Source organism: Nerophis lumbriciformis, linkage group LG02, assembly GCF_033978685.3.
Source record: "Nerophis lumbriciformis linkage group LG02, RoL_Nlum_v2.1, whole genome shotgun sequence".
Lineage (NCBI taxonomy): Eukaryota > Metazoa > Chordata > Actinopteri > Syngnathiformes > Syngnathidae > Nerophis > Nerophis lumbriciformis.
Window position 1 is genome coordinate 27,192,657 of NC_084549.2, and position 19,007 is coordinate 27,211,663.

General features: G+C 39.6%; 1 protein-coding gene across 2 annotated transcripts in view; it reads right to left on the bottom strand.

The window, feature by feature from the left end:
- Positions 1 to 7,199, bottom strand: part of capn1a (calpain 1, (mu/I) large subunit a) — a 31,266-nt gene extending 24,067 nt beyond the window's left edge. The window contains exons 1-2 of one of the 2 annotated variants that reach the window (XM_061959970.2): positions 7,030 to 7,199; positions 3,967 to 3,984 (exon numbers count right to left, since the gene is read on the bottom strand). The gene's annotated coding sequence lies outside the window, so the exon portion shown is untranslated. The remainder of the gene's footprint in view (positions 1 to 3,966; positions 3,985 to 7,029) is intronic. The other variant, XM_061959962.1, reaches the window with a different exon arrangement.
- Positions 7,200 to 19,007: the final 11,808 nt, after the last annotated feature.

Genomic DNA, 19,007 nt, shown 5'->3' on the forward strand with positions numbered 1-19,007 from the left:
GAGTGGGTGGGTACAGGCTGGCCTAGGGGCGTGGTGATTGGTTCATGTGTTACCTAGGAGGTGTTTCCGTCTATGGCGGCATGTTGTTACAATTTCGCTGCGCTTGTTGAGGGATGACAGGTCTGGACGGTAGATAACAAGAACAACATCAAATTGAGCTACAGCTGCATGAACAATATACGACAAATCATCTCAAAACACAACAAAACAATTGCAAATGAGCCGTCGACCCCCAGTCAGAACGACTCCAAAACCAACAAAGCATGTAACTGTCGAAAGAAACCTGATTGCCCCCTCAACGGGGGATGCTTACAAACATCAGTTGTCTACCAATCTAAGGTAATACGCAAGGACATTAACACATCCGACACATATGTAGGATTAACCGAGGGTGAATTCAAAACCAGATGGAACAACCACAAGGCTTCTTTCAGGAACAAAAACCTGCGAAATACCACAGAACTCAGCAAACACATTTGGGACCTCAAAGACAATAATGTTGAATATTCAATAACATGGCAAATTCTTGCATCCAGCACACCTTACAATAGTGGTAATAAAAGATGCAACCTATGCTTGAAAGAGAAACTGTTTATTATCTACCGTCCAGACCTGTCATCCCTCAACAAGCGCAGCGAAATTGTAACAACATGCCGCCATAGACGGAAACACCTCCTAGGTAACACATGAACCAATCACCACGCCCCTAGGCCAGCCTGTACCCACCCACTCTGTGCCCTATATAAACCATGGTATGCGAATGCTCCCATTAAAATCTCCTGACGATTGAGGGTACCCCCCTCATGAAACAGGCCTGTAGAGATGAAATAGTCTTGTGATTTTTTTTCCCCACACATACATACATATATATATATATATATATATATATATATATATATATATATATATATATATATACACACCTGTATACATTGTAATTGGAAGGTCGAGAACTTTTAATTATCAATGATAAGTAAACAAACAAACATAAAATGGACTCGCAGTCTCCGTTAGCATAAAATGTAAATCAATAAAAATGTTACATCTTGAAGTTTTTTGCTATCACTTTCCAACCAATTGGGCATCCTTGCTCGTGTGTCCGTGTTGATGAGATAATCTTGCTCACTCGTTTAAAGCCAAAATATTCCCACAAAGGACATTTGATTTTGCAACCATATATTTTCCACCTACCGGTAATTGTTATCTTGCGGTGCTTCTCACTTGCAAGTATCACTTGCTGCCAGGCTCCGTGCATGCTGTTTGTGTAAGCTAGTCGTCACCCCTACGTCTAGTGAGATAAATACTGTGAATGACTGACAAAAGGATTCACTCTGTTCATTTAATTCTGCTATTGAATAAACTCGCTCAGGTGCTAAGAGCGATGCACAGAGTGAACCCTCTTGGACCCTGTTTAAAAGCGAGACAAAGAAAACAAACACACCGACGTTGCAATTTATCAATGGTGGCAAAGTTATCAAGTTAATTTTAATTTATCGTTCAATTAAGTGATTTGTTGATTATCAGTTCAGACATTACCTCCCCCATCTACAAAAAAATTACATGCACATAGACAGTGTTAGGTTATACGGCTGAAAACTGTATCATAATATACTTTTTATTATTGGTCGATATCGATAATTGTTGATATATTAAGACCTATAGGCTCCAGCGCCCCCCGCAACCCCGAAGGGAATAAGCGGTAGAAAATGGATGGATGGAAAATATTGACCAGGAGAAAAATATAATAAATTAAAACATTTTTATTTCAAATTTAACCTCCCTCTGATTTTAATCCACTTAGCTTGGCAGAAAGGAAAGGAAATTCCAACACAACTATGGAAAACACTCAAACAATATAAACAACATTCTAAAATCACAATTAACATTTACTTACCTTAAGGTGCAAAAATCAGGAATATGTCACAAATGCTTAGTAAAATGTAAAAAAAAATTGTGCAAAGTGTAAAAAAGTAAACAGAGAAACCTGATAAAAACACGTTTTTGCAGGTCTATATTATTGGACCAAATTACTACTGATATATTTGGTTATTTTATTTATGCAGTCCAGCATTTTTGTTCCTACCTGTCATTTTCTTACATCTGGATGATGGACAAGGGTTGAAAAGAAAAGCTGTGTGCGGAAAAGACTATGGTCCGTTAATTTTTTTATTTATTTTTTTAAACTGCCATACCGTCAAGGTGACTTTTACTGACAATTGCTTCGCTTTCTGCAGCACTCATTTTATTAAATCAATCTCCTCAATCACTTCAGAATATCAACAATGAGACAGCAAGATGGCACAACCAAACTTGATAGTTGATACTGTTACGCAATTGGCTGTTTAGTATGTCCCTACCATTGCTCACTGATCACTTCCTGTTTTGTTATGTTACCAGACCGTGAGTGCCTTTGTTCATACAACCTACCATGCGTCATTCTTTTCCGTTTCTTCCAACCCCAAAAATATACATACTGTATATATCGAACACATTTTTTTTTATTTACCGTATTTTCCAGACAATACGGCGCACTTAAAATCATTTTTTTTCTCAAAACTCGACAGTGTGTTTTATAACCCGGTGCGCCTAATGTAAGGAATATTTCTGGTTTTGCTTACCGACCTCGAAGCAATTTTATTTGGTACATGGTGTAATGATAAGTGTGACCAGTAGATGGCAGTCAAAGAGATATGTGTAGACTGCAATATGATGGCAATATGACTCAAGTAAACAACACCAACATTTTATATGTTTCTTTGAAAATATTACACACGGCGCTCAAAAATCTATCAAAATGTTTTAGTACAACTTTGGTAAGCTATGAAGCCGCACCGCTTGATGGATTGTCGGCGTATTAAACATAAGAGTATTATTATGGTGTGTGTATAAGGTAAAACATTATCTGGTGTTTTGTTTTGCAATATTATGCAAAAGCAACTTTTATTACCTTCTGGTACCTGCTGATCTGTATTTGGGATCTGCATAATTTTCTGAAAAATTGCGCGCATCCACCTTTGTAGTCCGTGACGACACTGTAGTCGATAAACTTCTTCTTTTTCTCTATCTTCTTGTTATGGGACATTCATCTGCCGCTGTTGCCATTTCTAATATAAAGTAGTGTAAAGTTCTTACTTATATCTGTCAGTAAACTCACCATGAAAGCGCTAAAACATACTGGTGTAGTGAGTTTACATTATTCACCCAAATAACTTTAGTTATTAGAGAGTTACGGTTGGACGGTTTTTCACGGGACACATTTCCGGCCTTGTTTCTGTTTCCGGATGAGGAGATGCTGCTCCGTTATTGATTTAAGTAAAGTCTGAATGTCATTAAAACTGTTGGCTCCATCTTTTGACACTTCTTCCACTCCCGTCTTTGCACGCTACACCGCTACAACAAAGATGACGGGGAGAAGACGCTGTCGAAGGTGAGCCACGTAAATAAGACCGCCCACAAAACGGCGCATCCGCAAGATGATTTGTAAAACATAATCTATGCAACATTTTGACCAAAGAACCACCATTACATGTTATGTAGACCACAAGGAAGTGTTTTCAATTTAGAAAAAAATTTATAAATAATATGACTCCTTTAAGGCGCCCTAAAATCCGGTGCGCCATACATACGAAAAAGGATCGCCAGTGCGCCTTATAATCCGGTGCGTCCTATGGTCAAAAAAATACGATATATCGATTATGTGTCTATCACGATATATATTAATATCATTTTATCGGTCCATCTAGGCTACTTATGCAATCCAACTGCCATAAATAGATTACAGTGCTATGGGGAACACTTTCAGTTCACCACAAACTTTTTTTTAAATTGTAAAATCACAGTTAAAAGAAAAACAGCAAGGAAGGAAGTTCAAAAAGTATGTAAAGAATAAAGATTAAAAGAAAGTAGAGGGAACAATATCAAACATCACACAGGCATGTTGATCAAGGGAAGTTAGTAACATGATACCTTGGATGTGCAGACAGGCTGAGAGGGAGAGCGACACAAAAAGAAGAAAAAAGAGAAACGTCATTCAATGATGATTTTGCAAAGAGAAAATGACTTTTTTTCCACCAAATTTAGATTGCACTGAGTGGCTAAATAATGTGTGTATCTTTCAACAAGCCCTAATGGACTGGAGAGGTTCAAAATTCCCTAAGGAGGAGATAATAGCGCCGCAGCTGGCTATTAGTTATTCTGTGGAAATGAGTTTCTCAATCAGTACTTTTACATTAGATTATTTTTTGTGCTGCTCTGCACCTCAACGGAATCCTAATGAGTGGGGTCAGTAAACAATCCAGGCACTAGGGGGACGGAATTATGCTACTGTGGAAACTACAGTAGTGGCAACAAAGTTACCTGGAATAGGGAAACATTTATTTTAGGCCCCGTTTACACTAAGTCGGCTAAGGTTATCTAGGGTAAATCCCACCTAACCTTATCCTTGTACACACGCATCTAGATATCTGGTCAGGACACTCCTCACTTTTTTGCCTTCACCTTCATTGTCCATTCGTTTTTGGTGACTTTTTGTACTCTGGACCTAGACGTTGAGTCCGCGACATACATGGCGGACAATAACTGATACAGTCTGCTTTGCCAGTCCAAATGCATTCGCCGTTTCCGTAGTTAGTCTTCCCTCCACGACCAGGTAATACAAAGCACACGCTACCTTTTTTAATCACATCCAAGGGAGCCCGCATTCTCGTTGACTCTCCTTCGACAAATGGACAAAGTTTTTCGGTAAGTAGAATCACAGCTGACCTGGACATTCGAAAGTTATTTTGCCGTCTGAGAAGTGTTGTATCCGAAATAGCTGCAATCGCTTTCTCTTAAGATATTAATGTGTGATTTCCACACGCGTCTGTACATGTAGAATAATGAGAAACACTGGCATTTCCAGTGGTTAGCTCCTAGTTACGAAACCGCTTTATTATGAAGCTGGCTGTGGTGCGTTCTTTCTGACGTCACTTCCTGTGTGGGGCGCGGTTTTTCTGGCGTCACTTCCTCTCCGAACTCAGTTTGTAAACGATCAATGAGTCCATACAAAGCTAAGAGCCGGAGATTCAAGAAATACACGGGCCACTTACCCGTGTAAAAATTTGTCCGAGAAGAGGGTCCTTAAACGCTGGTTTAGTGTGGCTGAAACGGGGCTTAGGCTAAATAATTATTCGTTTAAGGCAGGGGTCGGCAACCCGCGGCTCCGGAGCCGCATGCGGCTCTTTGATCACTCTGATGCGGCTCAACAGCTTACTTGCTGAACCCCCCAATTTTCCCGTGAGACTTCCGGATTTCAGTGCCTCTCGCAGAAAACTCCCGGGATTAATATTCGCCGATTTTCACTCTTACAGCTATAATAAGGGCGTGCCATGATGGTACAACATTTGGCGCTCTCTACAATCTGTATTAACAGTGTTCCAGCCCAACACTTGTTATACAATACACATCTTCTGCTTGCACACGTACGTGACAGCAAGGCATAGTTTGTCAACAGCCACACAGGTTACACTGACGGTGACCATATAAAACAACTTTAACACTCTTACTAATAATGCGCCACACTTTGAACCAAAACCAAACAAGAATGACAAACACATTTCGGGAGAACATCTGCACCTTAACACAACATAAACACAACAGAACAAACACCCAGAATCCCATGCAGCCCTGACTCTTCCGGGCTACATTATACACCCCTGCTACCACCAAACCCCCCCCCCCCAACCCTGCTCCCTCACACATCAACCCCGCCCCCCCCCCCCCCCCCTCCCTCTGTGCGTCGGTTGAGGTGGGCGGGGTTTGGTGGGGGGGGGTGTATAATGTATCCCGGAAGAGTTAGGGCTGCATGGGATTCTGGGTATTTGTCCTGTTGTGTTTATGTTGTGTTACGGTGCAGATGTTCTCCCGAAATGTTATTGTCATTTTTGTTTGGTGTGGGTTCACAGTGTGGCGCATTATTAGTAAGAGTGTTATAGTTTTTTTTTCATACCGCCACCGTCAGTGTAACCTGTGTGGTTGTCGAACAAGTATGCCTTGCTGTCACCCACGTGAGCATGCGAAAACACCGTACAACATGTGGCTGATCAGGCACGCTGGATGTAGTGGGTGCTATATGCTGTACCATCACGACATGCATGATGCTAGCAAGCGCCATTTATTTGAAACCTGCGTGCCGCACCAGCTTTCAAATTCCATATAAAGGTGTGGGCAGCGTGTCTGAGACCTCTGGTTTATACATAGCATAAAGAAAAAATAAAACTTTGTATGCAGTGTTATTTCATTTAAAATTTCAAAAAAAATTTGCGGCTCCCATTGTTTTCTATAATTTGCGAAACTGGTCAAAATGGCTCTTTGACTGGTAAAGGTTGCCGACCCCTGGTTTAAGGGGTTATCCGGCTTAGTGTAGACATAGCCTTAGTGAAACAGGCAATGTTTTCCACACAAGCAATGCAGCAGGCCATCATAATGTTTACAAGAGACCCACCCCCCTCAGGCTGAAGCCCCTACTGGCCTACTCTGTTGCAGGAATGTTCTTGTGGTTCTAACTCTAGAACTCCTGCACCCCATAGTTGCATGCAAAAAAAAAAAAAAAGAAAAGCTGATCCATGCAGTTCTGTGGAAGTGATGTCATCACAGGGCCTCGACTGCAGCCTTTATCAAAATTCTGAACAGGCACTCAACATTGTGACCGACTCTCATTTAAAGCTGTTTGGCTGATGGTTGTTATTAAAAAGTCATGAGAAAAGCAGGCATGTTCTGGCTTACATCTTTAAGAGCACCTGTTCACAAGGCCTAGCGTGTGTGTTTAGACGATAGTCTACCATTCAATCTCACTAAGGCATCTAAAAAAACAGCATAAATCACCAAGTGAGCCTGAAAGTGCCAACTCATGTTGCCCTTTAGAGGAAATGCAGCTGCAGACATTGTGTTCAATCAAGGAAACGATACATTCGAGCACCGTCAAAACACACAACATGCTGGTTAAAAGACAATGTAGAACGATAAATAAATAAATATGACAAAAACACTCACCACCGCCCTACAAACGTAAATGAGGTTTCCTCAGGGTGAGTCGATTAGAGGTAATCTTGTAAATCTGGGGAGTGAAGACTAGCGGTTTGGACAGTAGGAGGGTCGGTGCAGCTCTTTCGGTCCAGCACACACACACACACACACACACACACACACACACACACACACACACACACACAGAGAGACACTCTTGCGTTGCCAGATGCGAAACGACAAATTATCGTACGAGAATTTAAAATCAGCATATTTGAGGAAAACGATCGTACATACCCAATTTGACATAGCCTGGGACCATCTGTTGGACTAAAAAATGACTGTGAATTGTGTATATTACAGTTTATAAGGCAGTTTTACCTTTAAAAAAAACAAAGAGCACTGATAGGAAAAAAAGCAGTCACTGGCAGAACAGCGCTCCCACCTGGCAGTAAAGAGTACGTGAGACGATGCAGTGCAGGATGTTGAGTTGAGTTTATTTCTCCAAATTTGGATTATTTACGGAACTTGTGTGAGCCTACTATGGAAGTAGAATTGTCTCACATCAATTTATATATATCAGTTTGATACGACCCGACCTCGGATAAAGTTAAAGTTAAAGTTAAAGTACCAATGATTGTCACACACACACTAGGTGTGGCGAGATTATTCTCTGCATTTGACCCATCACCCTTGATCACCCCCTGGGAGGTGAGGGGAGCAGTGGGCAGCAGCGGTGGCCGCACCCGGGAATCATTTTTGGTGATTTAACCCCCAATTCCAACCCTTGATGCTGAGTGCCAAGCAGGGAGGTAATGGGTCCCATTTTTATAGTCTTTGGTATGACTCGGCCAGGGTTTGAACTGACAACCTACCGATCTCAGGGCGGACACTCTAACCACTAGGCCACTGAGTAGCGGAAGAAGATGGATGGATGGATGGATTAATACATATGCATATATTAATAAATATACAAATACAAATGTGATATACAAATAAATAAATAATTTGTATAAATAAACGCCTATTTGTAAATATATTTTTGAGATTTGAAAATATATACAAATAAAATGTATAAATATAAAAATGTGACATACAAATTAATCAATAATTTGTTTAAATAAACGTGTATTTGTAAATATATTTTTGAGCTTTGAATATAAACATGCTTGATTTTGTATTTGTATTTGTATTGAATTTGCATATGTGGATCGCTTTTTTGCTTTTGTGTCGATGAGACATTCCTACCACAAACCAGATGCACAAAATAAGTGTGACCGAGTTTGAATGTGGAGTTACACACTCCCCTGAACAACCAGCAGAGGGCACTGCAGCCAGAGCGGTCTGGGTCACACACATGGTCAGACACTGGCGAGCCAATCAGAGGGACACTAGGGAAGGTCATATAATGGATTAAATGGATGGGTAAGTAATAACTAGTATTGATAACTGTTTCAGGTGTGTTGTAGTACTGTCATGGTTGTATCTACTAGATAGTTTAGTCAATCACTCAGCTTTTACAGGTGTTGATGTGACGACGACGTCTGGCATCGTTAGCCAGCTAGCAGCTAACGAAGTAGAGCTAAAGTCAAGGCCATTAAGGCCTACTTCTCTAGTTGTAGTAGTAATGAAATGCTGTATTTGTACAAACCCCATTTCCATATGAGTTGGGAAATTGTGTTAGATGTAAATATAAACGGAATACAATGATTTGCAAATCATTTTCAACCCATATTCAGTTGAATGTGCTACAAAGACAACATATTTGATGTTCAAACTGATAAACTTTTTTTTTTTGCAAATAATCATTAACTTTAGAATTTGATGCCAGCAACATGTGACAAAGAAGTTGGGAAAGGTGGCAATAAATACTGATACAGTTGAGGAATGCTCATCAAACACTTATTTGGAACGTCCCACAGGTGAACAGGCAAATTGGGAACAGGTGGGTGCCATGATTGGGTATAAAAGTAGATTCCATGAAATTCTCAGTCATTCACAAACAAGGATGGGGCGAGGGTCACCACTTTGTCAACAAATGCGTGAGCAAATTGCTGAACAGTTTAAGAAAAACCTTTCTCAACCAGCTATTGCAAGGAATTTAGGGATTTCACCATTTACGGTCCTTAATATCATCAACGGGTTCAGAGAATCTGGAGAAATCACTGCACGTAAGCAGCTAAGCCCGTGACCTTCGATCACTCAGGCTGTACTGCATCAACAAGCGGCATCATTGTGTAAAGGATATCACCACATGGGCTCAGGAACACTTCAGAAACCCACTGTCAGTAACTACAGTTGGTCGCTACATCTGTAAGTGCAAGTTAAAACTCTCCTATGCAAGGCGAAAACCGTTTATCAACAACACCCAGAAACGCCGTCGGCTTCGCTGAGCCTGAGCTCATCTAAGATGGACTGATACAAAGTGGAAAAGTGTTCTGTGGTCTGACGAGTCCACATTTCAAATTGTTTTTGGAAACTGTGGATGTCGTGTCCTCCGGACCAAAGAGGAAAAGAACCATCCGGATTGTTATAGGCGCAAAGTTGAAAAGCCAGCGTCTGTGATGGTATGGGGGTGTATTAGTGCCCAAGACATGGGTAACTTACACATCTGTGAAGGCGCCATTAATGCTGAAAGGTACATACAGGTTTTGGAGCAACATATGTTGCCATCCAAGCAACGTTACCATGGACGCCCCTGCTTATTTCAGCAAGACAATGCCAAGCCACGTGTTACATCAACGTGGCTTCATAGTAAAAGAGTGCGGGTTCTAGACTGGCCTGCCTGTAGTCCAGACCTGTCTCCCATTGAAAATGTGTGCCGCATTATGAAGCCTAAAATACCACAACGGAGACCCCGGACTGTTGAACAACTTAAGCTGTACATCAAGCAAGAATGGGAAAGAATTCCACCTGAGAAGCTTAAAAAATGTGTCTCCTCAGTTCCCAAACGTTTACTGAGTGTTGTTAAAAGCAAAGGCCATGTAACACATTGGTGAACATGCCCTTTCCCAACTACTTTGGCACGTGTTGCAGCCATGAAATTCTAAGTTAATTATTATTTGCAAAAAATAAATAAAGTTTATGAGTTTGAACATCAAATATCTTGTCTTTGTAGTGCATTCAATTGAATATGGGTTGAAAAGGATTTGCAAATCATTGTATTCCGTTTATATTTACATCTAACACAATTTCCCAACTCATATGGAAATGGGGTTTGTACATTACTGGAGGATCTGTTTTTTCTCCTACTTCCACTTTTACTTCGTTAGATATTTTGGATGTTGCCAGACGTCGTCGTCACATCAACACCTGTAAAAGCTGAGTGACTGACTAAACTATCTAGTAGATACAACCATGACAGTACTACAACACACCTGAAACAGTTATCAATACTAGTTATTACTTACCCATCCATTTAATCCATTATATGACCCTCCCTCATGTGCCTCTGATTGGCTCGCCAGTGTCTGACCATGTCTGTGACCCAGACCGCTCTGGCTGCAGTGCCCTCTGCTGGTTGTTCAGGGGAGTGTGTAACTCCACATTCAAACAAATTTATTTGTGCATCTGGTTTGTGGTAGGAATGTCTCATCGACACAAAAGCAAAAAAGCGACCCACATATGCAAATTCAATACAAATACAAATACAAAATCAAGCATATTTATATTCAAATTTCAAAAATGTTTTTACAAATACACATTTATTTATAAAAATTCTTGATTAATTTGTATGTCACATTTTTATATTTATAAATTTTATTTGTATATATTTTCAAATCTCAAAAATATATTTACAAATACGCGTTTATTTATACAAATTATTTATTTATTTGTATATCACATTTGTATTTGCATTTGTATATTTATTAATGTATGCATATGTATTAATAAATAATCATATTGGTATATATAAGTTGATGTGAGACAATTTTACTTCCATAGCCTATGACTTAACGTGTTGTTACATATATATATTTTGCATTCTATTTTAGTTACTTTATTGAGTTTACAACCGCCTGGCGCTGTTTTGTTTTGTACTGTTTCTGTACTTGTTTTGATTATTATTATTTCTTGATTGTATGTAAATGTTGCATATCATAAATAAAGGTTTATAAAATTAAAAAATAAATAAATAAAATAAAAAGTTGATAAATTGTCATATTTTACATTTTACTGTAATTACTTTATTGAATTAACAACCACCTGGTGCTGTATCGCACTGTTCTTTTAAACTTTTTTAATTGTCCTTGTTCATATGTTTATATTTGTAAATGTTGAACTTTATAAATAAAGGTATATGAAAAAAAAAGTCGAGTTTCTTTCGAACATGCATTTCCTGTTTAGTTTGTTTAGTTTTAGTTAGTTTTCGTGAATCGAAGGGCTAACATTATCCTACATCATACTTGCCAACCCTCCCGAATTTTCCGGGAGACTCCCGAAATTCAGCGCCTCTCCCCAAAACCTCCCGGGACAAATATTATCCCGAAAATCTCCCGATTTTCAGCCGGAGCTGGAAGCCACGCCCCCTCCAGCTCCATGCGGACCTGAGTGAGGACAGCCTTTTTTCATGACGGGAGGACAACAGGGTGACAAGAACTAAATCATCCAAACTAGAGATAAATTGTATTATTATGTTTATTTTACCTAAAAATAAATATATTTATTAATAAAAAAAAAAAAAAAATTAAATACATTTTTACTATATTTTGCTAAAAACATCAAAATTAATTGTATTCTTATTTGTATTTTTTTGTGACTCCTTATTACATCCAGCCATAGAATTATACATTAAAATAAACATATTTGAAATAATTGATTTTAAATTATCATAATAATTCATTTAAAATGACCATAATTAATTATTAAAATAATTGTTTGTTTATCAATAACTTTAGCATTTTATTCATTACATTTTGAAACTCTCAGAAGCCAAGTTATGTTATATTGCTTAATATTTATTTATGCAAGTTTGAAGTATCAATTATCCAAACACAGTTTTGTTTGCATATTTTCAGGATGTAGATATCTATATATATATATGTGGTGCAGTGGAAGAATGGCCGTGCGCGACCCTAGGGTCCCTGGTTCAATCCCCACCTAGTACCAACCTCGTCATGTCCGTTGTGTCCTGAGCAAGACACTTCACCCTTGCTCCTGATGGGTGCTGGTTAGCGCCTTGCATGGCAGCTCCCTCCATCAGTGTGTGAATGTGTGTGTGAATGGGTAAATGTGGAAGTAGTGTCAAAGCGCTTTGAGTACCTTGAAGGTAGAAAAGCGCTATACAAGTACAACCCATTTATCATTTATTTTTATATATATATATATATATATATATATATATATGTATGAAATACTTGACTTGGTGAATTCTAGCTGTCAATATACTCCTCCCCTCTTAACCACGCCCCCAACCACGCCCACCCCACCCCCGACCACGCCCCCACCCCCCACCTCCCGAAATCGGAGGTCTCAAGGTTGGCAAGTATGTCCTACATTACATATACCGCCCCTCGCCCTCTTAAACAGTCGGCAGGCGCATCCGTGCTCGTCACCAATTATTATATACTGACTGTTAGTCGGTAACACTTACAGTCATACTCATTGTTCACCTTAGCAATGTGATCACGAGAGTCGAGTCGGGAGCTGGTGTAAACTTTAGACAGCTTTATTTGCACACACAGAACGGAAGTCCAACCCAATATATATAAACCCACCTGGCACTCCCCCTGGTGGTCACTGGGTGTAACACAGTGCAGACAAAACATGAAGCTCAATACACAACAATGGTAATGTTTGAATTTGAAGGTGAAATTATTGTACGAATACGATAATTAGGCATCTGGCAATGCAGACACACAAGTGTGCGTACACACAGCAACAAGAAGGTCCACGTGACACACGTATATGCTGCACTACGGACTCACTGCCGCTAGAGACCCCAGTGCGCCGTGGATTGTTACTTGGTGAGTTTGGTGAGTCAGTTAACAATATCGCTGCAAGGGTGCCTTTTTGATCATTCCCATTTCCAAAAATAAATAAATACACCTGATAACTTTATATTAATTGTATTAAGTAGATGTTATGCTGTTGGAAATGCATGTTTAGTCAAGCAAAAAATAACTGCAAGCAAAGAAGGGACATTAGCCAAATAATTACTTGACTAAAAAAAGTTCAGTGTTTTCTTACACGGTGTTACTGTTCAAACTGTGTGTAGTTTAGAGTGTCCAAAAATATAAAAAATTATTGTTAAATAAAACTGCCTTGTTTTTATTGAATATTTGGGCGTTAGTGCATGTGCCTCACAATACGAAGGTCCTGAGTTGTCTTGGGTTTAATCCCGGGCTCGGGATCTTTCTGTGTGGAGTTTGCATGTTCTCCCCGTGACTGCGTGGGTTCCCTCCGGGTACTACGGCTTCCTCCCACCTCAAAAGACATGCACCTGGGGATAGGTTGATTGGCAACACTAAATTGGCCCTAGTGTGTGGATGTGAGTGTGAATGTTGTCTGTCTATCTGTGTTGGCCCTGTGATGAGGTGGCGACTTGTCCAGGGTCGAATGCAGCTGTGATAGGCTCCAGCGACCCCCCGCGACCCCTAACGGGACAAGCGGTAGAAAATGGATGGATGGATGGATTTGGGCCTACTACGCTACTGTATTTTAATGTTGGTCATCATGGTGGTATTTGGAGAGCCACCTTTTTGTGAGGTGGTACTTGGTGAAAGTTTGAGAATAGGGATGTCCGATAATGGCTTTTTGCCGATATCCGATATTCCGATATTGTCCAACTCTTTAATTACCGATACCGATATCAACCGATACCGATATCAACCGATATATACAGTCGTGGAATTAACACAATATTATGCCACATTTGGACAACCAGGTATGGTGAAGATAAGGTACTTTAAAAAAAAATTCATAAAATAAAATAAGAAAAATAAATTAAAAACATTTTCTTGAATAAAAAAGAAAGTAAAACAATACAAAAACAGTTACACAGAAACTAGTAATTAATGAAAATTAGTAAAATTAACTGTTAAAGGTTAGTACTATTAGTTTACCAGCAGCACGCACAATCATGTGTGCTTACGGACTGTATCCCTTGCAGACTGTATTGATATATATTGATATATAATGTAGGAACCAGAATATTAATAACAGAAAGAAACAACCCTTTTGTGTGAATGAGTGTAACTGGGGGAGGGAGTTTTTTTGGGTTGGTGCACTAATTGTAAGTGTATCTTGTGTTTTTTATGTTGATTTAATAAAAACAAAACAAAACAAAAACGATACCGGTAATAGAAAAACCGATACCGATAATTTCCGATATTACATTTTAACGCATTTATCAGTCGATAATATCGGCCTGCCGATATTATTGGACATCTCTATTTGAGAACCATAGTGATTATAAAATGTACATTTTTAGAAAACTTTTTAGTCCCTTTTCCAGCAAAACATATCAGTTAATAGAAGAAGTATTTGGAAAAAGTGAAATTATTACATAAGTTAACGTGGCTCGGTTGGTAGAGTGGCCGTGCCAGCAACTTGAGGGTTTCTGGTTCGATCCCCAGCTTCTGCCATCCTAGTCATGTCCTTGTCCTTGAGCAAGAGACTTCACCCTTGCTCCTGATGGGTCGTGGTTAGGGCCTTGCATGGCAGCTCCCCCCCATCAGTGGGTGAATGTGGAGATAATGTCAAGATGCGTTGAGTTCAAGTAGAGAGTAGAAAAGCGCTGTACAAATATAACTCATTGAAATTATTATTATTCATAATCAGTGTTGGGTTAGTTACTGAAAACCAGTAACTAGTTACAGTTACTAGTTACTTTATTTCAAAAGTAACTCAGTTACTAACTCAGTTACTTAAACCAAAAAGTAATGCGTTACTGTGAAAAGTAACTATTTAGTTACTTATTTATTTTTTTAAGGCCCCATTTAATGCCCTTTTAGCCTTCATTTTAGTACTGTTATTGCACTGGAGAATAATACAATCTGTTGATCAACTTGACATGCATTTGCATCACTGAACTCTGCTAAGCAATGTGCTCTACATACAACACACAAAGACAAAGATATGTTTTAAAGGGCCAATTTGTTTCAGACCAGAACAAATTGACAAAACTATTTTAAATAGCTGCAACTTAACATACATAAGTAACAAACAGCATAATAACAACATAGCTGTAAAACAAGAAAGGCACACACTACATACATAAAGCCTAACCAGGCGTTTTCTCAAGGAATTCTGAAATAAAATCATGTCTGAAGCCCAGAACACTCTACACATTTCCCCACTTAGTTTAGAGAAAAGGAAATATTAGCCTGGCCCACTAGTATCCCTCTTTAGGTTTGTGAACTTTATAGTCTAAACATTTAGAGTGATGTGATAATCAAACACTCTAAAAGTTTAAAATGAAAGAGTATATAAGAGAATTGACAGAGTGTGTGTACCTTCAGTGTGCAGTGCCTCATTAAAATCCAGCCGCTGTTGCAAGTGGAGGTGAGTGTGTGTCTCTTTACTAGCTTCGTCGAAGCATGTTGTTTTTGTCGCTGTTTCAGCATATTTGAAACTTACATTCAGCTAAAATGTTCTTTTCTTTGTGGTCGATAAAAGAAACGTACTGAAAATATCTCCATTTTAAGAAACTCGGCTTCGGGGTTCGCCATGACGTCTTGATAGTAGACACAGACACGCCCCCTCCCACACACACACACTCACACACACACACACACGTACACACAGACAGCGCGCGGCGCGCCTCTTTTTTGTCGCCTCTTCAGCAGCGCTGCAACACTCAGATCTTCTCAGTTTCTAGCCGATACTACATAAAAAATAACGCAAAATAACGCAGTAACGCATCATGTAGTAACGGTAACGGAGTTACTGAATATAAAAAATAACGCGTTAGATTACTAGTTACCGCCGATAGTAACGGCGTTACAGTAACGCGTTACTTTGTAACGTGTTAGTCCCAACACTGTTCATAATACAGATTACATTTGTTGTTTACCATTCACATAAGCTTGAGGAGCAGTGGCTCAAAACAACAACAAAAAATAACTAGTTTGAGTTGTAAGGCTGGGGTTTTCTGGCTATATCAGGCTTTTCCAGAGGGACAATAACAATCTACTCTACGCCGTATGGAACAGTCCAAACAAACGAGGATTTGTACTTTTGTTGCACAGTAGATGAATTACAACTGTATAAATAAGGATTAGCTTCGCTTTGTTTAGCCTGCAGGATGCATAAACAAAATAAGGATACACATTTCCAAACAGCTTTGTCGAGAAGACGACCTAGAACAAACTAATTCCACACAAGAAATTGTGAGCAGACACCTGCGTACTGTCATGAAGGCCAAACGGCAGTGGCTCAATGTTGCACTGGGATTCTCTCTTATTATTGCTTCATTTGTATTTGCCTATGCATGGGTCCTTGTTTGCCTTCCAAATATGGCAACACAGCGGTCCCGCTGTAGGTTTGCACTGTTCTCTGTTTTGTTTGCCTGACCCAGAAGTCAGCAACCCTTTAGCGCCGCCTTAGTGGCTCTCTGAAGCTTTTTAAAAAATCTCTGAAAATGGAAAAAAATGAGTAAAAATTTAATATGGTTTCTGTAGGAGGACACACACAAACCTTCCTATTGTTACCAAGCCCACTGTTTAGTATCTTTGTGTTTATGCTTCACTAATAAGAGTATTTGGCGAGCGTTGTTTTGTCTTACTAATTTTGGTCGTCCATGAACGCACCATAGTTGTGTGGCCTGAGCTACCAATTTAGGAAGGGTGTGTCAATAGATCGCCAGGCATTAAAAGATAGTGGACCTTCTTGTAAAGGGTATAAGAACGAGTATCCAAGCTGGACCAAAAAAAACTAAAAACAACCACTTTCATGTGGTGTTGGAAAGAGATGAGGACTTTTTTTAAACGCTGGGGAAGGATGAGTAAAAAAAATACAATATAGACTGGGCTCGTAAGGGGGCCCAGTCTGTAGTGGGAAAAAACCTCCAAAGCAAAGCACATATACATATGACAAGATACATCTCGAAATATCTAGCAACAGAGGAGAGGGAGTGGGGGCCACGGTGGCAGGCTGCAGCTATTCAGGCGCTTCCCAGCCGTCCATCATCCCTAAGGGATTTACGTAAAGGACGTTGGATGGGTGGTGGGGTATGTGTGTGTGGAGTATGTCTGAGTCCAATCAATGTAAGTCATCAGAATAAGGTAATACACCAACTTTTACTCTTGTTTTCATGCCCCAGGGAAAAATGTTACTCATTTGGGCAAAAAACTCAAGTGTCATTCAACTGTCATCTGTGCCTACTTTTAATAATTTAATAATACTTTAATAATCAATCAATCAATCAATCAAAGTTTATCTGTATAGCCCTTAATCACAAATGTCTTAAGGGGCTGGCCAAGCCACAACGACATCCAATCAGATTAGGGCAAGAAAAAACTCAACCCAATGGGAACAACGAGAAACCTTAGAAGGGACCGTAGATGTGGGGACCCCCCAACTGGGAGACCGGTGCGTTTGATGCCGAGTGGATACTGTTAATAATAGAATAGAATAGAATAGAATAGAGTTTTATTTGTCATTATTACAGTGAACAGGTTAAAAGAACAACGAAATTGTCCAGAATTATGTCCATGTTTAACAAAAATGTTTATTAACATCCGTCAGACAGTCACATAAATAAAACTCACTTTTCAAAAAAACGTAAAATGAACGGGAGCTAACAAATAGCCCGGCACCGTCAAAAACTGTTGCGCCTCCACAAAAACAACACCTGAGCAAGATCAAAGCCCCTCCCCAAGTAAAGTAGCACTTGGCTTTGAGCCAACCCCTTAGTGACGTCATGAACTTGACAGACAGAAAGAGTATATGGCTCTCACACACCAGTCCCTAATTGCTACTGGCGTGAAGAACAGGGCACTTGAATTAAAAAAATAAATAAACATAGAGCCATAATACCAAAACAAAACCTTTTTTCTTAGTTTTTTATGTTCCTTTTTGCAACAATGCAGTTGTTTTACTCCATACCTTCACATAGAAGGCATATCTTCGTTACAGGTCTTTTATTTATGCTTGTTTTGGTTTGCAGACGAACAGAGCGTACGAGGCCTTTCCTATCAGGAAAGGTTTCCAGTATTCTTCCAAGGATCCAACTTCCTCTTGGTGCTGAAGCATCCATTACTGCAACAATATCTCCAGGTGTGAAACATATTTTTTCCTTTGTCCACTTTTGTCGCTCTTGTAGCAACGGTAAGTACTCATGAATCCACCTTTTCCAAAAAAGGTCAGCGATATATTGACTCTGCCTCCATCTTCTCTTTGCATACAGATCCTTCTTTGTAAACAGACCTGGTGGAATAACAGGTTTTCCTTTCATAAAGAGTAAGTGATTTGGCGTCGGAGGATTGCAGAAATTTCTTTGCCGAATCGCCGATCCGTTTACTCCGCCGCCGGCCGCCAAACAAACGCTGCCAGCGGCCCATGCGTTCCTCTTCCAAACAAGCCTCGAAGCTTGTTGCTTCCCAATAAAACAAGTCGCGTTCCGGTGAGGCAGTTTTTGACTTATTGTAGTGGTAAAGTCCTAAACTGTTACTGCTCCTGGTTGCCAAATATAAATTAAGCTAGTTTAGACGTGTGCAGCCAGCTAATAATCAATGTACAGAATTATGTCCATGTTTAACAAAAATGTTTATTAACATCCGTCAGACAGTCACATAAATAAAACTCGCTTTGTATTAAAATAGAAAATAAACGGGAGCAAACAAGTAGCCGGGCACAGTCAAAAACTGTTGCGCCTCCATTCAACAACACCTGAGCAAGATCAAAGCCCCTCCCCAAGTAAACTTGTACCTGGCCTTAAGCCAACCACTTAGTGACGTCATGAACTTGACAGACAGAAAGAGTATATGGCTCTCACACTCACCAATGTGCATTCACGCACAGCAAAAAACGTTTGGTGGACAAAATGAGACAAAAAAGGAGTG